Source organism: Neophocaena asiaeorientalis, unplaced genomic scaffold (genome assembly GCF_003031525.2).
Source record: "Neophocaena asiaeorientalis asiaeorientalis breed wild unplaced genomic scaffold, Neophocaena_asiaeorientalis_V1.1 scaffold116, whole genome shotgun sequence".
NCBI classification, from domain to species: Eukaryota; Metazoa; Chordata; class Mammalia; order Artiodactyla; family Phocoenidae; genus Neophocaena; species Neophocaena asiaeorientalis.
Window position 1 is genome coordinate 8870750 of NW_020174561.1, and position 15361 is coordinate 8886110.

Consider the following 15361-nt stretch of genomic DNA (forward strand, 5'->3'; position numbering starts at 1 on the left):
ATTTGAAGAGAATATAGAAAAAATTCATAACTCTGGGAATTGGGAAGGCTTTCCTAAGTAATACACAAAATTCATATGTCATATAAGAAATTATTTATAATGTTGACCTCATAAAAACAAAAACCTTCTATGAGACAACAATAAAAAAGAAGTTAAATGATAAGCTACAGACTAGCAGAAATATTTGCAACAGGTATAAAAGATTTGCAATATATAAAAGGTGCCTGCATATGAATATTTAAAACACAAAGAACCAAATAGAAGATAGACAAAGGATACAAAGGACCATTTACAAGAGAAATGCATATGGCATACATGTGAAGCTCAGCATGTGTAAATTAGATAATATTTACCAAAATTTCAAGTAACCCTAATCTTTGACCTTGCGGTCTACTTCTAGGAATCTGTCCCACAGAAATACTCACTCATAGTAAAACACGTTTACAAAAATATTCTCTTTTATAATGGCAAATAGTAGAAACAAACAGAATATCACCAACAAAGGAGACAGTAATAAAATTACAGAACATTCCATTGTTATAGAGAAAGAATAAGATCTGTACATATTAAAATAGAAAATTCTTTAAGACCCGGGTAAAAAGAAGTTGCCATAGCATAATAGAATCGTGTATAAATGTATATGGCCCATAAATGTACAAATACTTTGTGTTTATTTTTTTGTTCTATATGCTTTTGTATGGATTGATTCTTCTACTGTGAGAATATATTCATGTGTTTCTCGTTTAACTGAAAAAAAAAGTTTTTTAAATCAAAGAGACGAGTATTCAAGGAAGACCAGGCCTAGTAGCTCAAACTCTTTTCACATGATAGACAGCTGCTTCAAGGAGGGTTTGAGAATCACATGTCTGTCACTAATGTGGTTTGGGCCTCTCTGTACTTACATTTTTCTCTTGGCCTCTGGCTTTGCTACCAATTTTCCTTGTCTGGAGGGTGTTGAAATGGGCATAAAAAGAAATTCTTTAAGAAAGTTTAGGTCCTTGTTATGCAAAATTGCATTGCTGGAAGGGATTTTAGATATGATCTAATGCAACTCTCAAGTTTTACGTGGGATCCTGATTTCTGAGATGGCCAGGAAATGTTGATGGGATTTTCGCATTTCTCATGCTTGAGTCACATCCCCTTATCCAGAAACCTGGGAAAACTTTACCACTGAAAACTCAAATAGCGTGGTACTACTCCCCCAACTTTTAAGCCAACAATGTAAGAAAACAAAAAGGTAATTTCATTCAAAAGAATAAAAATTAATAAATATTTTTTCAGCAAACAAATGAGTACTGTGATGCCACCTGATGACCCATGAAAAGTGACTCCCAGTATTATTTCAATTATCTGTATTTGTACCTTTTAATCCATAAATTCCTGCCATATTACCTTCCATCAACTCTGTCCATCACTAGCCTGGTTGATTTATCTCCATTTGTCAAATCATTATAGTGGGGCAGTTGGCCAAGTTGGTATGTTTAAGCCGTGTCATATTCTCTTAGCTGGGTCCTGTGTGTCCTAAGGGCCCTTCAAGAAACTCACTTGTCTCCTTAGATATTGGTGAGGAAAAGTCTGAAATCTCTCCTTCCAATATGGTGATTTTTGTTCTTAGCGAGAGCACTGCTTTGGCAATTATGTGCCCAATACCTTTGCTCAGAGCCTATCTGATTTGCATCCAGCTAAACTGCCTCTGTGCACTCAGATATATGTTCCTGTAAAGAGACCACCTCCTCACTTTTAGAACTCCAGTGTACCTTGACCTATGCTTGAATGGACTACAGCTCCGACTATAAGATCAAATAGGTCATTAAACCCCCTGAGCTCTTGAATTGCTCTCATTTAGTCCTCAAATGAATAATTTGTGTAGTGCAGAAGTCATTGGGAAGCCATGATTCCTCTCTGGAGCTCCAAGCTGTCTTCCCATAGGGGCCTGTGTTCCATTCTAACTGAGTTTATCAATCTATAAATTCCTGACTAAAGCCCAGAGCATTGAGACACAAGGAGGTTAGGAGAATGGCTGCTCCAGCATCTCCCGTCACCCAGATATTTGCAGAGAATGCAAAAGGACCTTGGACTCCTGAATCTAAGGCCAGTATAATAAATTTATAACTTAAGAAACATGGTTTTCAATTTTTAAAATTTTTCTGTGAAAATGAAAATCACTGTGATGGAAATGTTCTTTCTTTTCTAAGTTCTTTAATGTTATATTATCTTTATATGTTTACAATGGAAGGAAATGATCCTACTGGCTGCCAGTGAATGAGGGAGTGAGTAGAGCTGATGAAACAGAGCTAATATTCAGCATAAGCTTCTATAGTTTCGTTTGTTTGATGTGGTGGCCCTTGGTCCTACAGAAATACACCTTCTGTTTATGCTTCCAAGTGTTCCTTTTATCTTCAGATAAAAGTGTAAAGGGGAAGTTGCCAAAATTAGTCCACCTTTTGGGCCCAAGCCACAGTTAAACTTAGATGTAAAAGAGATCAAAGCATTTCCATTCTGATCCAAATAGCTGCAGCCCAGCAGTGTGGCTGGTGGCGATATAAAAATGGCTGAACACTTTCTGATTTGGAATATCTAAGTGATACATTCTAGACTACAAGGCAGAAAAAGAGGCAGTATGCATGTCTGCTTTTGAAATGACTGCCTGCCTTCTAGGATTTGACAAAGAAACACTTGTTTAGACTTTGGTATATAATCTAGTAAGAAGCCCCCAGGTACTCCTGAAGGCTTCCTTAGGGGGTTTCTATGGATGGACATTTTCTCTCACTTCCCCTAAGTTGATTTTGTCCATGGTCCTTCTATGCTTCTTTTAGGTGAAGCCAAACTGTTGAGGATTACTCTTTGCAAAATGGCAGCAACTCTCCCTTCCCCTCCCTTTTTTATAAGTGCTTGTATGTTCTGAGATTGATTAAGCATCAGACTGGTATCCCTGGAGGATAGAGAGAAGACTCTTGGTCTCTGCAGGAGTAGGGTCTCTAAATTATTTGTTATCCAAACCACTTTTGTGAGTGAAAGGGGCACTATTAGTAACTAAACCTGGATAATTGGAGTAAGCTGAGACTGTCTTGACAAATTGGAATGTATGGTCACCTCGTACGTAGGGCAATGTGTGACGTCTGGTGTCTAGAACCTCAATTCTAACGCTTCTTTACCTGTGCAAAATTGGACATTTTCTAGTTACTCCCTTAGATTATTACAGATGATCATTTTATGCTGTTGATAACAAATTTAGCAATAAGATAATTAATTTCCATATGACTCAGAACACAGCCCCCTTGTTAAGTAATATAGCTCCAGAACAGAATTTGTTGCAAAGAAAATGTTCTGTGAAAATTCTTTAAAGAAGTCTTTCAAGTGCATTTTTTTAAGGATGCCACCACGCACTGTTTACAAAGAAAGTCTTTAAGGGAAGCAACAGACCCCTCAGGCCATTTCTAGCAAAGAGATGTACATTTAGTACCAACAACACAAAAACACTGTTGTAACTACACCCAAACTGATTTTTGCACCCAACATATTTTTGTCTTCAAACTGCAGTCAGATGCTGTGTTTTCCTTCTGTTTGTTTCACCACTTTCCTTCTAAATATTTTGCATCATCCTGGAGGTTTTCCCAAATGTGGTCTGCTCACTGGAGGGCCATATTCCTCTGACTTGTGGCATTAGGTTGTGTCGCCATGGCAAGGCTTGTTTATCATAAGGGAATACTTCATAGGATGGGCACCTCTCACAACAATTTCAACCCCTTTTCCTCCTCTTCTCGCACATGCTCAGATATTCTGAGACAGCAGCCCAGATATGGTTTTCTCTAATCATAAGTTGCATTCCTAGAGTGTGAACTTTTCTTTGCTCTGCTTTCAAGATAGGGAAATTTTTGGCTCTGTTTATTTCTTTCAAACTGGGCAGTACCCTCTTGACTGTTATGACTAATTCACTTGACAGGGCTGGAATCTCCTCATAGTTCTCTCCAGGTAAATCCCATTGCTCAAACTTGTGGGAGAAAAAAATGCCAGAGGGGGCAAAGGGTGACCTCGTGGTGGTCGCAGCCTATCCACTGGACAGAGGCCTCTGTTGACCATGGGGATTTTTTCCAAGAGAAGGAACACTTAGTCAGAACCTGACAGTTCTTATACTCTCACATTCCTGCAGAGGAACCAGCTTGGGGAGAGATAAGAGCCCTGGGTTGACACCCTGATTATGCCTACCTTTTTATTTGTTAAATGTGGAAATTGACTTCATCCAATTAATAAGAGCAGGAAACAGTTTTTGTTTTCTCTTTGTAGGAAAACATGAAGTAACAGTTTTATCTTAATTTGTCAGGCATTGCCCAAGAGACTACAGCCATGTGGGCTGGTGGCCAAAAAATCTCTCTAAGTCCCAAGTACTAACACCCAGATATAAAAAGAATGCTAATTGGTTTTCCAGCTGAAAAATAATAAGGTACTTGGTGCCAAAAATGCTGTATGGCATGGAAACCCCAAGTTTATACAATAGGGCCTGATTGCAATCTGGGGGCTCCATTTGTACTCATATGTAGAGCTAAACAAAGGGAGGTGTTTCGCTCCTCTGCCTTTGTAGAAAGCCTCTGCTCCAGATCTCAGCCTGGTGTTGCACCAGGCTTCCCACAGTCTTCCTGCCAAAGTTCCAAGATTTTTCCTGGCTGCCGTTCAGGAAAGTACAGCTCCGTCCGTAGGGTGGAAAGTTAAAAAGCCCTTGCTTGGATACGCCGAAATATATACAAACACTGCTTGACGTATGGAGCAGGCAGGCTTTGCACAGGCTGCTCCTGCCTGCATTCTAAGGGAAAAGAATGCAAGATTTTTAAAAGTCATTTTAGTAAAGCAATGGAGCTATTAGCTGGAAGAAAAAAAGTATTTTTTAAAGCAAATTCAGCATTCCCCTTAAGCCCAACAATTAACTATCTTGTTTCATTAGTAAAATATCAACTAATTTCCAAGAGCCCATCCAGCTTGGGCCATTTTTAACTTAAGGACGCGTTTAGTATAAATAGGAAGATACTGAATGTAAAGAAGATCATTGGAAGTGACCTGGTGAGAGTCACTCTTGGGCTATTGGTACAGCTCAGGCTGGGGCTGGTACTCTGATGCATATTGGCTGATTGTTAGCCTTGCCTGTGGCTTCACACCTTGACTCCAGGTCTACATCACTGATGAGAAAGTGCTTGAATTGAAAGGATCTCTTAATACTTAGAACCCTACTCTAATTATTTCCAGTTGATGGTAAATACCACTGTTGAATTCACAGCATTTAACCAATATTATCCAAAATGCTTTTTAATTATAGTTAATACTAAAATACACTATTTCCTGTCACTAATAATGGTTATAGGCTATGACCATTACACTAGTTATGTATGTGAAGATGCAACTAAGTTTAAAATTTTGTTAAGAAAAGAATTACTTTGATAATAGAAGTAAAACATAGTCTCAAAATAACCAACGTTTGCCAAAGTATACAGAGAATAAAATAAGCTATAAGAGTCCATTGATGTGTAAAAAATAAACTGTTTTTAACAGAAACTGGCAAGCGTTGTCTGTTCCTTTCTATCAATGCTTTTCTCTTGTTTATTACTTTTTGGTGGTTTGTTATTATTAGTGCATTTCCCCTAGAGTAGTGGGACAGATGGTATGTATTTAAGAATTTAGAAAGCATTTATTTAAAAGTACTGGGCATCAGGATTTTTTACATGCAGGAGAAACTAAGGAGTAGAAGACCATTGAATTAGCATGTCTGGCCTTTAATCGGGTTCATCCCCACCAAGCTAAATTAATTTTCCAGTGTGCCTCTTCCTGAAGCGTAGGCTTCACCTTTGGTACATTTCTGCTTCTGTGACTTTGTGCTTGCTCTTTCCCTCACCTGGAGTGAGCTCTCTTTCCCCCTCCATATTTTAGGTCCCAGTGCAGTTCCCACCTGATCTGTAAAGCCTCCCAGACCACTCCTCAACCCTTTAGTTTCCCATTTATCTGAACTCTTATTGCTCTTACTGTTTTCAGGAGACAAGAGAAGGATGTGGAGGGCTCACAGATCACGTGGGAATCAAATTGGGACCCAGAATATGAAGAGGAGAAAGGAGCATTTTTTATTGCAAGGAGCAGAGACTCACTCAACTAGCTTAAAATAAGGAGAAGGTATTATAAACCTACAGCATCCAAGAAATGGGCCTTGCAGGGTATGCACTGGAACCTGTCAGAAGCCTAGACAGCTCTCTCTCTCTCTCTCCAGTTCTCAGGATCATACAGTACCCCTCTTGACTCTTTCCCAGGAATATCTACTTTCGTACTCTTCCCTTGTCTCTCTGCCTTATCATTTCAGTTTTCTTTCAGCTCAACTACCGCCAAACGACTGAATTAGGCTTTTGGGATCTTAATTCCAAACGTTCAGAGATTTGGTTGTCTTATCTTGAACTGTATATCCAGTCATTTAATCAGTGTGGTTAGCAGGGTCAGTGATTTTTGGTACAGACCACTGCCTAAGCCCATTCCTGTGGCAGCCTGTGGGTGAAGTTTCAGGGAAGGGGGAAATTAGTAGATAGGCACAAGATAAGTTGTATTGTTCCTCCAGGGCAGATTCCTTAGGGGCAAGGAATAGATTACTAGGTGCTTATTTTCATTACTGTGTTTAGCACAGTGCTGTTCATTCATCACAGTGATTCACAACACTGGCTGCACAGTAGAATCACCTGGGGAACTTTTAGAAGCATTTCCATGTCCAGTCCTCCCCCTTGCCACCACCAGAGATTCTGATTTCATTTGTTGTGGATGTGGCCCAGACACCTGACGTCAAGGACTACTGTGCTTTCCAGATGCCAGACTTATTTTTACTGAGGTCAGGGCCATAGAAAATATTACTCCTATAGGTGAAAAAGTGATTACCCTCATAACTAAAACATGGTAGAAATTCAAGAGCTGTTAAATAGCTTAAAATTCTTGTTTGGCTCAGCAGAAGGGTAACTATAGATTACATTCATGTTGTCTTAGGTAGGGTGAATACCAGTAATATTGGTAACTTTAGAAAGTGACATAAAAATTTTTGATTTTACACTTTTTATTTTCCGCCATTCCTGTAACTGATTTCATTAGATCGTCAGTGGTTATTTCTGCAAGGTTTTTTGACTATGTAATTCCATACATCTACAAAATGCAGTCCTATTCCTGGATTCTTTGAAAAAAAGGTCTCATATAACTAGGAAAATTTAAGATTTAATAGTAAATTCTGACAGGATGACAATTCAGAGTGCCACTTGGATGATAATTGTTTTATTAGTTTTTCAGTGGTAACTCTGAAATCGGCATTTGATTAATTTGGACTGAGTAAAGTTTGCCTCCAGAATAGCAAGGAGCAGGTTTATTGCAGGCACTATATAGAGATGCCTTTTCAGTGCACTCTTTGTAGTATCCTTGGGGTTGCTAAGGTTTGCCTTGAGCTGTAGAACCATAGTTGTGATGACTAGTTGGAGAATTCCAGGGGAATAGTTTTTGGAGTTCTTCAGTATGATTAGTGAAACCAAGGGATATAGTCCAAGCTTTCAAGTAAATTGACTCAATTACTGTGTCCTGAGGAAATCACACCGTACCTCCTGGCAGTTGCCTCTGAGACCACTTTAGGACATTTGTTAACAACTTCTAGAAGTCAAGCCACCCCAATCTCATGAACACATTGGGCATTGATTTCTGTATAGAATGTGATTCATGGATCTTTACATTTCCTACCCCAATTTCCTTCTCTAGGAGGGAGCCATTTTGCCCAATTCATCTGAGGTACTCCTAAGGAAGACCTGGTGACATTGACCTCTTTGGCAAAGAGTCTAGAGAGAGAATACTGTGGAAGACATCTTTACCAATTTTTGACTGAGCATAATCAGACTCAGTTTCCTTCTTGTGTTACAGCACAGACCAGTGCAGCACTGACACTTCGTTATCCCAGAGCATATTGTCCTGCCTGGACCCTCTGGATGTGAGGACCCCTTCATGGAATTACCATCGTATATCCAATGGTCAGTAATGTGAATTGCGATGCTAGTTCTTAAGCTTCCTTTGGGGGGTGATATGAACGGTTTACCCCTTTTCTTGCAAGATAGCAGCTTTACCTGGAAAGGAGCAGAGATGCCACTCTTGTAGGCTAAACAGGGTTTGGTGTGTCTGAACTGAGTGGCAGGTAGTCTGGAGTACACATTGCTGTGCAGCAGACCCTGGTGACCAGCTTGTCAAGAAAGCTATGCTTGATTGATGTGCACAGGAGGTAGGCAAGAGGTTGTGTCCTTACTTGCTATGAACTCTGCAATCTTGTCTGAAAAGCTGATTCTAGGACCTTTGCCTATGTGAGATTTAATCCTAAGTCAGATGGTACAAAGAGAAGTCATTAAAGGTTTCATTGTAAACTCCTTCTCTAACACTATTCTGCTATACATCATCAAAGTAGTCCCTTGCATTGTAAAGTACATAGATGGCACAAATCAGAGCTATAAACATTTTGCTAGTTCTGTATTGAAAATCTAAATTTGAAAAATTTGACCATCACTGATGAGGACTATACTTCTGTTATCCCACAAGACTGTCAGTTATGCTTATGAAGCAGGAACAAAATAGTTGAGTGTAAATTATATTGTGCGTGCCACAAACTTTCAGAACAACATGCTTTTTCTTTTAAGGACTTTTGATTTTGTTGCCTCAAGATATGAATTCTTGTCATCATGTGATTCCCAGGGAACAAATTTCTAAGCAGAAAACATTCAATATGCCCTCTGAACAGCATTTTAAATGCAGGACATTAAAATGGAATTTGAGTCAGTTGATTTCCAGAATTATTTGTTGTTTTCCAGCTTAATTTTTAAGAAGAGCTCCCCATTATTTTCTTCCTGTCTTCTTCTCTCCCTCTCTCCCATCCTCTCTTCCATGCTTTCTTTCTTTCCTGTCCTTCCTTCCTCCATCCTTCACTCCCTGACTTCATTTTTCTTTCAACAAAAACTTTTGAGTTATCTACATTACAATGGACTTTTTCTGAAAATACAAGCATTAAAATACTATCATGATCCTCAGGAAACTTTCTTCTTGGTAGGGAGGGAGTGGAGAAGTAAACACGAAAAGCATCCTATCTGATAAAATTATATCCACGGTGTTGTGGGGAAATGTAGTTGTATACCTAAGCCATTCTGGATGGAGCCAGGTAGTCTGGGATGGGAAGATGTAGTGTTAGGAAAGGTATCCTGGGTCTCTTTGGGAAGTGGAAGAGAACCTGTTTCAAGATGTGGGGGTGGAGAAAAGAAGGAGACAAACAACTGGGCATAAAGGTAAGAGAATATGTGGCACTGAAGGAGTGGCAAATAGTTCTGTGTTACTGAAATGTAAGGTACATGGGGTGGGGGGGGTGGAGGACAAGAAGTGACTCTAGTGATGTTGGAAGAACCTAAATCAGGAATAACATTACATTTTTGTTAAGGATTTGGAATTTTCCTAAAGAAGTGTGGACACATTAGAGAATTTTAATGATTAGATTTTCCTGTTACCTAGATCATTCTAGTGATATGTGGAACAAAGACTGATTGGTGAGACTGAAGGTAAAGAGACCTATTAGAAAGATATTGGCTGTAGTCCAGGGAAGAAACGATGAGAGTCTGACCTAAGGCAATGAGAGTGCAGTAGAGAAGAGGATATAGACAGAAAGAATTTGAAAAGGCACAATTGACAGGACTTATACTTAAATAGATTTGGTGAAAAAGAAAACACAAGGCCTTCATCAATTAGGTCCTTATTGCTGCAAAGACCATCTATTCCAAACACATCTAAAGTTACTGGAGATTCAACCAGAGGAATTCAAACAGAACAACTGCAACCAATATGACTATTGAACTCATAATCCCATGATACACGTATCATGCACACTCTATGTCACATGCTTGCTGAGACCATGTTGGAGATTCCCTCAAGTTAACTTTTATTTTTCTCATGAAAAATCCTCTCTAAAAAACTGTTGTAGATATCACAATATATCTTTCTAGCATAGAGCCTCAGGATTAGCTTTCATATACTTTTCCTTCTATAGGTAATTTGTTCTTTTTCAGACTCTATCATAAACAATGCCTATTAAACAGTTATTTCCATAACAAAGACACCATGTCTAGTGAGTCATGGCAGCCAGCATAATTTGACCTACTGACAGAACTTCCCTTTTTTTCATGTTTTTTTGCTCTTCAATGAATTAAAACTAATTAAAACAAAAACTGAAATATTATTTTAGTTTCTAAATTGCCATGTTACCTTTATTGATTTACTTTCTTCTCATTCTGCAAGAGCGGATGTCCACATGTGGTGGTGAAGTCTGCCACTGCCACTGATCTCTTGTTAGCTATTCTTCTTGAGCCCTGGAGAGTTTCCATGTTCAGAGTGACCAGCTGTGGTGTGCAGCAGGGGCATGCAGGCAGGAAACATGGTAATGGGTCACAGGCCTGTCTGGGGAGAAGCTAAGCCAATTACAAATTTTCCTTTGTGTAGAGTGAATGGTGGCAGTGACTTATCACCCCCACTCTAAAACCCAAGTTGTAGTTGTCCAGAGAAATGGAACAATGAACCTGAGAAGGACTATGGCTTCTTTCTCATTTATTAAGAAGTCAGAATTTGTACAGCCATGATGTAGCTCTGAACATGGGTGTAGGAGAGGAAAGGCTACTGCACACCAGAATGGCTGTTGGGAAGCTCAGAGCCTAAGTCTAGGCCCTTGTTCTAAATTTTGCTGCCTTGAATCTAACATATCTTACATATAACTCTTAGCCAGCTCAGTTATCTGTTTTCCAAGCCCAGAAAAGATTAGAAGCAAATTAAAGGCAGGCATTCTGGCAGAAACACACAGATTTGAGAACTAACCACTTGATAGCAAGGGAAAAGCCTAAGACTGGAAAGTAGGTACAGAATTGTGTTCTGCATTATAACATAGTGCAGAAAAAGACAGATAAAATTATGGACCACTGCTATCAAGGAAAATTAAGCTATGACTTGTGTTTTTTATTTGGAACACAGGAAGATTGCTGTCAAAATTTGTTAAAATAAACAGAGCTTAGGAAGTCAAAGGTTTTCATTGCTCAAAGAATTAGTAACATAAAACATATTTCCTTCTCCTATAGTTTCTGCCATTAAACCTTGCAGAGAAGTCACACAGAGACTATGGAAATAAGTGTCTCTCTTTTATGAGCATTCTTTTTTTCCTGCCATTTGTACACATCAATATTCTATATTTCCTTAGCTCTTGTGTTGGTAGTTGAGAACCTAATTGCTATGGTTTGAATATTTGTGTCCTTCAAAAATTCATATGTTGGAATCCTAACCCCTAAAAATGGTGATATTGGATGTGGACTCTTGGGAGGTGCTTAAATCATGAGAGTAGAGTGCCTCATGAATGTGATTAGTGCCTTGTAAAGGAAGCTCCAGAGACATCCCTAGCCTTTTTCACCATGTGAGGATGCAATGAGAAGTCTGCATCCCTGAAGAGGACCCTCACCTGATTATGCTGACACCCTCTTCTTGGACTTCCAGCCTCCAGAGCCATGAGAAATAAATTTCTGTTGTTTATAAGCTACTCAACCTGTGATATTTTGTTATAGCGGCTCTAATGGATTAAGATACTAATCATTTTCCAAATGGTCAAAAATGGTAAATGAAATCATTATTGTTATTCTCTTTGTAACTAATTTCAACTCTTTTCAATATTTAATTGGTCCAGAATGAATTGTTGCCATGAAAGCCAAAGAATGAAAAACAAACAAAAAAATTCTCATTTACAACTTTTACATAGAATATTAAAATACTGAGAGATAAAAGATTTGAATTTCAAGTGTTATAATAATTATTAATAACTTGGTAAACTAACTCTGCCAGAACAGATAAAGCTTCATTCTGTATTAAAAAGCAACACACTCACCAATTCTCATAAATTATATCTCTTCACTTTGTAGCAGGTATTTCTACTATAGATTTGTGGTTGAATTTTAAGTTAAATGTATCAGTTTACTCAGAAATCATAATTCTGTAGAAACAAAGCACTCAACTTAAAGTTGCAAATATACTCTTAGAAATGACTCAACTGTTACGGAATGAATGTTTGTATGTGTGACCCTTGTGTTGGAGATGCCTGGAGCAGAGGGACTGTGATTAATTTATATGGGTATTACTTTTTTATTGGGTTGAGTTCCTACTTAAAAGTCTGGGAAAAAAATCTCTTCACTGCTCAGTCAGTCCAGGAAATTGTCATCAGCTTCCATATTTGGGGGTTTGACCAATGTGACAAAATATCAGAAGGAAGTCATATCAGAGAAAAGAAAGCTAACAAGTACTGTAGACTTGTTACTCCCAGGTGACGTACTCAATGCCTTCTTCTGCAAGCTCTGTCCAAGGGTTTTTCTAACCCTAATCCAGGGTTTCTCACCTCAGCATTATTGGTATTTTTGACTGAAAACTTCTTTGTATTGTGGGGGCTATCTTATGCATTTTAGGGTGTTTAGCAACATCTCTGGCCTCTACCCATAGGTGCAGCATCTCCTTGTACTTACAACTAAAAATATCTTCCTACATTGACAAATGTTCTGTGTGTGTGTGTGTGTGTGTGTGTGTGTGTGTGTGAGAGAGAGAGAGAGATAGAGAGGTAGAAGAGAAGGCAAATTAACTTCAGGTGAGAATCACTGCCCTTACCATAATGCTACCCCTTGACTTAACCCTATTATTGCTCTTGATACATAATATCCCAGAAAAGTTTCTGCTGTCCACTGAGATAACAAAAGGGATACTGTTCTCTAAGCTGTTCTACTTGATTGTAACTCTATTCATTACCTGTAAGATATCCTGGTTGCATCATGCCCAAGGTACCCAGGTGGGTATTTTATATCTCCTCACAGAACAGCATACTTCTCTTGTCTCATTTTTTTCCTCTCTTTGGACTAAAGTCTTTTTGCAACCGATCCTGCACCTAGTTAGGCTTACCTGTGTAGGGTGACCATGCATCCTGGTTTATCCAGATCAGTCCTGGAGCATACCTGTTAACCAGGCATCATTATTAATAGAACCCAGTCACTCTCAAAGTGACCCGGTTTGGATGATTAATCAAAGTCATCTTTTTATGCTACTTTGGAAAAAATTATTCCTTTTAATTTTACCAAAAAAGAGTGGGATAAAATTCAGTTTAAAATAGAATGTATGAGAAAGTAATTTACCTCTTCCCCCACCCCGTGTCCCATTTTCTTATTCCATTAACCTGAAGAGAAAATCACTTAGGATAGAAGGGTGCTCGTGAATAGATCCAGAAGTTTGAACACATTCTAAGGCAGAGCATCTAAATACTTACTGATAGATGAATCAGAATGGAGCTGGAATCAGGATACAACTTGCAATAGAGAAGGTAGCCTCCAGGCTGTAGCCCTTCTTTCTGACAGGTCTCTGTAAATTTTCCTGACCCCTCAGCAGCTGTTCTGCCAGGCAGAATTGGGAAAGAGTAATTAATTGAAGGACTGTCCATGGAACAACTAACTGTGTTGCAAGTCTTACCAAATGTGGAATTTTTTTTAATGTGTGCCATCTTTCTACTCCATGGCTATGTATTATTTTTACCTTGATGAATGCTATATGTGTTTCATCAAATGTACAGTATATTCCATTTAGAATGTGTATTTATTTAATGCACTAAATTATGACAAAAAAGTATTTTAGTACGCAAAAAATTGGAAGCTTTTAACCCATCCCCTTCAGCCCCTATCTAAATCAGAGGACTGATCTCCAAAGACATTGACCAATCATCCCAAGTCCTACAGCTTCTAATATGGATTTTGGCACTTCAGAACAAAATGTGGGATGATAGGGAACTCAACTTGTATCACTTTCTCCCCCATTCCCTACTAAGGTATAGACACTACAAATGATGGAGAGACAGAACTCCTGAAGAAACCCTACCAACTATATATACTAATTTAGTTTTTTGTCAGCCAGTATGAATGGCCAACTGTGGACCAACAATTATTAAGGAAAATCAATAAGGCAAAAGGCATAATACAAATAAAAAAACAGAATAATTGGCTACAAAGGTAACAAAACAAGTGAAAAAATTAAAATTATTATTTGTATCTTCAGGAATATCGTACTAGACATTGCAATCATAAAATAAGCTTAGTTTTCTCTAGAGGATGAGCACTTAGGGAATAAGCAAGAGATTTTGGAATCAATTACCCAAATGTAAAAAGTGAAAGGAAATAGTAGAAGATAAAGTCAGTTAAACATCACAGAATATAGAGCAAAAAAGATATAAAAGTTAAATATAGAGAACCAGTTTAGGACAATGAGCACCTATTAGAAGTTCTAGAAAGAGTGAACAGAGAAAGCAGAAGAATGAAAATGATCAAGGATGTAATAGAGGAAAATTATCCAGAGTTGAAAAAGACACAAGTCTGAAATTTGAAAAAGGCCACAAAGTGCTAAATGGAATCAATGATAAAAAGCCCCACCTGGACTTATCCGAGTAAAATTTCAGAAATTTAAAGACTTTAAAATAATACACAGAGAAAGAGCATACTATTCACTTCTATAGTAAATAATATTGCTAAAATCATGACATTGTAAATGCTGCTTATTGTTTTCCAGCTTCAATCACCTATAGACAAGGCTTTGAATCACCTATAGACAAGGCTATAGACAAGGCTTGAATCAAAGATTAATTATAGATATGCAACAATAAAATGTAAATATGATTGGGGCACCTATGTGAATCCACATGGGCTGTGCACTGCCAAACTCTAAGAGGCACCATCCTCAAAAGAGGCAACAGCACAGCAGCCCTAACTGTTAAAATCCTTGCTGAAAGTAAAGGTGCTATAGGGATGGAGAGAAGGAGCAATGGAGGTGAAGGCAGTGTTGAGACAATATGCAGGGCCTAAAGTTGAAACAAGGAATAGAGGTTTGGAATATTATTTAACAATTATTGAACTATAGAAGTATTGAACTATAGAAAGGCTAAAAGATTGTGTGTGTATGTGTGCATAAAACAAAACTCAGGAGAAGGGACAGATGAGGAGCAGTGTGTTTGCTGAAATATGAACATATCAGTCAGAGTGGAGAACACAGAGGAAACCATCAGAACTAAAAACAGAAACTCTGGAAAGTGGGATAAGTGGCAGCAGCAAAGCCAGGAAATGTAACTTTTCTTTTAATTCCATTTGAATTTGTTCTATATATGTATGTTGTTAAATTAGTTAAACAAGGAGGCCATTAGACCTGAGGTGGCTATAATGCCATGGCGGCCTACATGTGCAAATCAAAATCTAAGCCAGTAAATGCCTTGAGGTGATGGAATCAAAATACTAAGGACAAGCAG